This window comes from Rhinoderma darwinii, chromosome 1 (assembly GCF_050947455.1).
Source record: "Rhinoderma darwinii isolate aRhiDar2 chromosome 1, aRhiDar2.hap1, whole genome shotgun sequence".
NCBI lineage: Eukaryota > Metazoa > Chordata > Amphibia > Anura > Rhinodermatidae > Rhinoderma > Rhinoderma darwinii.
Window position 1 is genome coordinate 196567420 of NC_134687.1, and position 8054 is coordinate 196575473.

General features: G+C 42.4%; 1 pseudogene; it reads right to left on the bottom strand.

Moving 5' to 3' along the window:
* Positions 1 to 7150: 7150 nt before the first annotated feature.
* On the bottom strand, positions 7151 to 7216 carry LOC142722455 (U2 spliceosomal RNA; annotated as a pseudogene).
* Positions 7217 to 8054: the final 838 nt, after the last annotated feature.

An 8054-nucleotide genomic window follows, 5' to 3' on the forward strand; every position in this document is an offset into this window, starting at 1 on the left:
AGTAGTTTATACTTGTTACCTATAGGAATACATTTTTCACTATAATTATATAAAGTGGATTTTAAAATTTCCCATTTATCATTTGTACCATTATTTGACATCAGTTGTTCCCAGTCCATGTCCTGAATTGCAGCCCTCATCCTGGGGAAGTTTGCCTTCTTAAAATTAAGTGTTTTTGCCCTCCCAGCCTGTGTTTGTTTTTTACAGTATAAGTAAAATAGAACTATATTGTGATCACTGTTACTAAGGTTTTCACGAAAATTGACATTCCCAACAAGCTCCGCATTATCAGAAATGACCAGATCCAGCAGAGCTTTACCTCTAGTAGGGTCTTCCACAAACTGGCCCATAATTTTTTCCTGAAACAGGTTGAGGAAATTTCTCCCCATTGCAGTTGAAGCCGAACCATGACAGCAATTAATATCCCGGTAATCCCAATTATCTCTACAGTACCAACCTGTGCTGTCCGCTCCATCGGTTTATATAGCTGGCCTTCCATCTCCTCAGTTATATTCATGGATTTATAGATTACACCAAAAGTAATTTTTTCAGTGTTTAACTCTTTTTGTAATTTCACCCACAAGGTTTCAACCTCCTCACAATCTTCACCCACTATTGTCTCTTTCACACTCGCCTACATATCACTTCTTACATACTGGCCTTTCCTATTTGCCCTGTCTTTCCGAAATAGTGTAAAACCCTGTAGATTTACAGCCCAATCATGTGAAGAGTCCAGCCATGTTTCAGCAACACCAACTATATCAATATGTTCCTCCAGTACCAAGGCCTCAAGCTCTCCCATTTTGCTTGCTAGACTTCTGGCATTTGTGAACATACACTTTAACTTGCATTTCAAATTGCCATGTTTGGTATCAGAAATGTGATTATTTGACATTATTTGGGCATTTTTATTTTCATTGCTGTTTTGTAACAAAAGGATTTCCTTATCCTGTTGTCTAGTCCTCTCCACACAGTCTATTTCTCCCCCACCAATATAGTCAGACCCCTCTCTAACCTGACTACCCCTTTACTTTCTACATTGACCTCCCTCCGAAGCCCTAGTTTAAATACTCCCCCAAGCCAGCTAGAATTCTCTCCCCCAACACAGCAGACCCCCTTCCATTTAGGTGCAAATCTGCAGAATACAGTTTGTACCCCAATTAAAAATCAGCCCAGTGCTCTAGGAGTTCAAAGCCTTCTCCTCTTCACCAAGACTTAAGCCATGCATTTAAATCTCTGAGCTCCCACTGTCTTTCCTATGATGCATATGGCACAGTCAGTAATCCTGAGAATACTACCTTGGAGGTCCTTCACTTCAGCTTGTAGCCTAGTTCTTTAAAATTATTCTTAAGGCTCCTCCACCTACCATGTATTCTGCTATTGGTTCCCAATGGACCACGACAGCTGAATCATCACCAGACCCTCCCAGTAATTTATCCACCTGTTCCACCACATGCCGAAGCCTGGCACCAGGGAGACAACAAACCATTCTGATGAGGCGGCCTTGGCAACAAATTATTCTATCCATCTTTCTAATTATAGAGTCCCCTACAACTACCAATTATCTTGCCTTACCTGCATTACCATCCTGCCGACTACTAGCTGGGCTTTCCTCCCGGCTGTTAGGGAGATCTGTATTCACTAGGGCTGCCATTTCTGAGACTGAAACCCTCGCATCATCACCCAACTTGGCAATTTTGCTTGGAATAACACAAACAGGATTGGCCTTCCTTTTCTTGGACCACTTTCTACTGCCCCTAACTACATTAACCCAGCTACTTGCCTGGTCCTGCTGACCCATGTCTTCACCCTCCAGTTCTACCCTACTAACTGCTTGCTCCGCTCAAGATTGTCTATCGCCCTCAGTGTTGCATTTTGCTCCTCCAGATCTGTAATGCGAGCTTCCAGGTGAACTACATGCTCACATCTGCCACAGAGGTATTCACCCTGGAACTTCTGCTCCAGTCATGCATACATATTGCAGACTGTGCACTGAATTTGACTTGATGTAGGACATGTCATTTAATGATATATAAAAAAAATATTTTTGGGTATTAAAGAATACCGTATTATATTATTGATATGATCTGACAATTTTGTCTATAATGATACTGTTGAACTATGATTTTGTGGCCGTGTTGGACATGATGGCGATGTTTTGCCCTATTTACTTGACTGACATGGTACTTACTTGAATTCGTGTCTTCTTCTATCTTGATATACAGTAAAGGAAATAAGTATTTGATCCCTTGCTGATTTTGTAAGTTTGCCCACTGTCAAAGACATGACCAGTCTAGAATTTTTAGGCTAGGTTAATTTTACCAGTGAGAGATAGATTATATATAAAAAAAAAAAAAGAAAATCACATAGTCAAAATTATATATATTTATTTGCATTGTGCACAGAGAAATAAGTATTTAATCCCTTTGGCAAACAAGACTTAATACTTGGTGGCAAAACCCTTGTTGGCAAGCACAGCAGTCAGACATTTTTTGTAGTTGATGATGAGGTTTGCACACATGTTAGATGGAATTTTGGCCCACTCCTCTTTGCAGATCATCTGTAAATCATTAAGATTTCGAGGCTGTCGCTTGGCAACTTGGATCTTCAGCTCCATCCATAAGTTTTCGATGGGATTAAGGCCTGGAGACTGGCTAGGCCACTCCATGACCTTAATGTGCTTTTTTTTGAGCCACTCCTTTGTTGCCTTGGCTGTATGTTTCGGGTCATTGTCGTGCTGGAAGACCCAGCCACGAACCATTTTTAATGTCCTGGTGGAGGGAAGGAGGTTGTCACTCAGGATTTTATGGTACATGGCTCCATCCATTCTCCCATTGATGCGGTGAAGTAGTTCTGTGCCCTTAGCAGAGAATCACCCCCAAAACATAATGTTTCCACCTCCATGCTTGACAGTGGGGACGGTGTTCTTTGGGTCATAGGCAGCATTTCTCTTCCTCCAAACACGGCGAGTTGAGCTAATGCCAAAGAGCTCAATTTTAGTCTCATCTGACCACAGCACCTTCTCCCAATCACTCTCAGAATCATCCAGATGTTCATTTGCAAACTTCAGACGGGCCTGTACATGTGCCTTCTTGAGCAGGGGGACCTTGCGGGCACTGCAGGATTTTAATCCATTACGGCGTAATGTGTTACCAATGGTTTTCTTAGTGACTGTGGTCCCAGCTGCCTTGAGATCATTAACAAGTTCCCCCAGTGTAGTTTTCGGCTGAGCTCTCACCTTCCTCAGGATCAAGGATACCCCACGAGGTGAGATTTTGCATGGAGCCCCAGATCGATGTCAATTGACAGTCATTTTGTATGTCTTCCATTTTCTTACTATTGCACCAACAGTTGTCTCCTTCGAACCCAGCATCTTACTTATGGTTTTGTAGCCCATTCCAGCCTTGTGCAGGTCTATGATCTTGTCCCTGACATCCTTAGAAAGCTCTTTGGCCTTGCCCATGTTGTAGAGGTTAGAGTCAGCCTGATTAGTTGAGTCTGTGGACAGGAGTTTTTTATACAGGTGACCATGTAAGAGCTGTCTTTAATGCAGGCACCAAGTTGATTTGGAGCGTGTAACTGGTCTGGAGGAGGCTGAACTCTTAATGGTTGGTAGGGGATCAAATACTTATTTCTCTGTGCACAATGCAAATAAATATATATAATTTTGACTATGTGATATCTATCTCTCACTGGTAAAATTAACCTAGCCTAAAAATTCTAGACTGTTCATGACTTTGCCAGTGGGCAAACTTATAAAATCAGCAAGGGATCAAATACTTATTTCCTTCACTGTATATCTCTACTTGCGTCCTGTGCGCATGCGAGTCGCGAGTCTATCTGAGTGCCGTACCGGATGGAACTTGTCATTGTACATTGAATGTGGGCATTTGAGTCAGCATCAATGTGCGGAAGTGACGCGGAAGGTATGGGACTGGATGGGCTCGGGAGGCGCCATGCACCGATTAGAGCCGCCTTATTGGATTCGGTATTTAAACGCCTGGGGGGGGGCTAGTATTTATCACCTCTTGACGAATGGTGCGAAACATGCGTTGAGGTGTCTCCTCAGGTACAAACTTCTTTCATCTGCCATCACGTCCACCACAGGTATTTAATCAGTCTTACTACATTCAACTTTGTCACTTTTGACCGATTGGAACAGTGGGATAATCAGTGGGAAGATCCTAGGTCTATTCTGCCCTCTGATGTTTAATTAATAACATATTACATTAGTGATTCTAGTATTGATTTTTGGATTATGTGGCTTGCTTTCACCTTAGACTGTTTTAGCTATGTTTTTTTAATTGTCTTGTACAATGTTTGTTTAATTATTGTTGGGGGGTATTTTGTCCTCTTGTGGGGGACTAATAAAGTTTATTATTAAATTAATTTTGAGTATTGATTATTGATTAGGTTCATTAGACAATTTTGGTATTGTGCACTGAAGAAGACCTCCAATCTTGCTGTCCATTATCCCAGTTACAAAAAAACAGTGAACAAGTCAAAACGTAAAAGAAAAGAAGAGTACTTACAGGGACTTTAACTCCTCTTTTTAACTCCGGTTTAATAACCCCACTTATATCACAAGCCACTTAATTCACCTAGCCTAAAAGAGAGCAAGCTCAGAGTGAGTCTTGCTGGTTAATTTATATCAGCTGAGAGCAATTAACCCCTCACAACAGGAAAAAAGCTGCAAAGAAAAAAGTTTTTTAAATTGCCAGTTTTGCTAGCTTCTATTTGCAAACACTCAATTCAGTTATCTCACACAGTATCACACACAGGAACACTGCAACACAATCCGGTTTAATAACTCCACTTATATTACAAGCCACTAAATTCACCTAGCCCACCTAGCTTTCCATCAGGGTATCCGTATATATACGGGAAACAATAGCGCAGCATGCTGTGCTATTGTTTCCGGTAATCTCTGCCGGATCTGCGATGGAGGCCCCTAATGGAGTCTCCAACACAGATGTGAACAGCCCTTAATTATACAAGATATTAGCTCTTAATTGCATTTATCTGCCTTGTGGATGTATTAAATATAACAGTCTTATCAAATTGTCACTATTTTTAACCTAAACTGAAGTCAGTCAGCGATACGTTAATGTGTTCACATAAAGACGGTTCTATCCTTTAAATGAAATAGGCTACACCTTAGTGCACAAACAGAGCTTTTCTAAAATGATTGCAAATGATCTATACAATAAGTTGGCATCTTGTGGCAAAGGATTGCTTTCTCATTCATTTGCGGGAAGACAATGGCGTTACATTTTTTTATTAGACGTATAACAAGCATTGCTTCTCAGTTCTGTAGAGCTAATAAAAATTTAATCTCTGCACTAGCACATTCATGATATACACCTAAGGGCTTGTTAGAAAGACAATACAGTATACATTAAGGCTTTCTTATAAGAAAAATTATTTTACAGTAATGTTAAAAGTATGTATACTTGTTTCATTTTTTGGTAGGCTTGGTTTACACTTTGGTTTTTCGTTATGTCTTTTGTCAAAATATAAAAAGGTTATGAACATTTGATGGATTTTCAATCATGTCTATATCATGCTAGCCGTTAATAAAATGCATCAGCTTATATTAATTCAGTCAGAACATCCTGTGAATACCATCAGTCCAAAAAAAAATATTGAAAACTGATGCAAACTAATACAATGGAATTTACTGGTTATTCAGCAGTATGATTCAGTTGTCCATAATCAGGTTTTCAGGTTCCAGTTTGTCAGATGCCATGTGATAACAGTGAATAGTCAGATCATTTAAGTAACCAGTATATATTTGTGCAGCAATATTTGCTTTTCCTTGTCTTTTAAAATTAAAACTTTACTTATTTAGGATTTTTATGATAGGGCAGCTGCTTGCTGTATTTGCCCTTTGTCGAAAATGGTCAGTTACATAGTGCGTGCAAGAAAAGCTGGTCTAATGTCTACTACTAGCATTCTCACTTTGATACATTAAACAGGGTTAAAGGCTATGGAAACTATTTTTGCATGAAAAATCAATAGACATGCATGTTATTAAGTCACTGCAGAAAAAAAAAAGTTGCACTTATCTGTTTTATGCAATGAGCTTTCCTTTTTCTGGCTTCAGCAACCGTCATAACCAGTTTGCAAGCTTTTCGCCATTCAAACTTCATCTCTAGGGGCGTTCCCTAGCACTGATCACATGTCCTCTTATCTAGGGGCGTTCCCCAGCACTGGTACCGTGTTCTCCTTTTTAGTGGCGTACCCCAGCACTGGTCACATTTTCTCTATTCTAGGGGTGTTCCCCAGCACTGGTCACATGTTCTCTTTTCTAGGGGTGTTCCCCAGCACTGGTCACATGTTCTCTTCTCTGGGGGCATTCCCCAGCACTGGTCACATGTTTTTTTTCTTTTAAGCCCGAGCCGTGCTTTCTATCACCCAAGTGCATAAAAAGTGCAGAGGTGCCACACAAAAAGTGCACAAGGATGCGGTCTATCGCAGCCCTACTCTTAAAAGAGAGAGGCCCTGCATAACCATTCCCCGACCCTCCAAACCATAGGCCTAGAGGATCGAGGATCGATGATCCCCCCTCGCCAAAACTTAGGGAGACCCAAACACCCTCCTAGGCTTCTACCTGGGCTGCCACCCCAGTGTCCGCCTAGGAGCCTGCATTAAGGTTGCACCTCCCATCCGAAGAAATGAGGCCGGGTTGCAGGGGAAAATGGAACCAGATGGCCACACATTTTCCCCCTAGACCTCACGAGGGTCCCAAAAGGTCACCGCATCCCAAAATGCTTGTGACAAAACGTGACAAACACACAGTGAAAAAAAACAAATGAAATAAGTGGATGTGCGCTGTGATACAGCCTGGACATCTGCCAGGTATAAAAAATTCCTCATCTCCCAGCCAGAAGGCCGGGAGAATAAAGGTGTGTGCTGATATAGCGTGAAAAAGAGTGCGTGCAAATGTGCCTTCACCAGCCCTGGGGCACATATCAACTCGGGCTTCCAAACTACCCGACCTCCTGACCTCGATCCGGCGGTTGCCTGGTCACCTACAAATGGTACCTTTAAACCAAATGCGTACACCAGAGCGATGACCGTTGTGGTTCCCTGCCCTCACCTCGGCGTTCTATCATCCCCCTACGATGGTCCCTGTATCACCAGCAGGGATGATTACTAACCTCAGTTTGAGCAGGTACTACACTTGATCTTAGCCAAAAGGCCGAGAAGCGAGAAAGAAGCACTGGTCACATGTTCTCTTCTCTGGGGGCGTTCCGCAGCGCTGGTCACATGTTCTCTTCTCTATGGGCGTTCCCCAGCACTGGTCACATGTTTTCTTCTCTGGCTGTGTGAATTTCTAATGCACTAGCACAGCCTTCTCTCTGCCCTTCCCTTAGCTCTCCCCCTGCCCTCTGCTGCTTCTGAGGCTGTTTTGCATAACCACGCCCATTTGTATTACCCGACCCCTCTCTGAGCTTCTGCTCACGATCTTCCCCTGCACTGAAGCTCTCTGCTAACTCAGGGGACATTTTGCATTGTGCATGCCCAGCTATTTGTGGCTGGGAGAGATTGCTGGGCATACACTGTAGTCCTCAGTGAAGAGGATAAAATGGCTGCTGGATAACTGAAGGGGAGGTGTTCTCATCTGTTCTCATCTGCACAGCACACACCAGTGAGTAGGACCTTGCACATGCGCAGATGTCACACTAAATACTTGTACGTGAGTCTACAAAGGAGGAGCTGCTGAGTTTGCCGTCAGGGAGCTGACTGATGGATCAGAGAGAGAACTGAATACAGCAGCTGGCCATGTACTGAAATACACTGCAGGTACAGAAGACAAATGGCAGAGAATTTTTAATTAAGACCAATTAGAAATGTGTTTTAATTTGAAAAAAAAAAACATTCAGTGTAATTGTAATGATGGGGATAGGGAAACAGACAAGTGAGCCCTAATCTACTCGCCACTCAGTCCCTGCCTACTTGCAACAACCGGCCCTAGGCGACGGGGTACAACTGGGTGACGGTCCCTACACTCAATAGGTGCACGACAGACAAACAGACAAGGGTACATA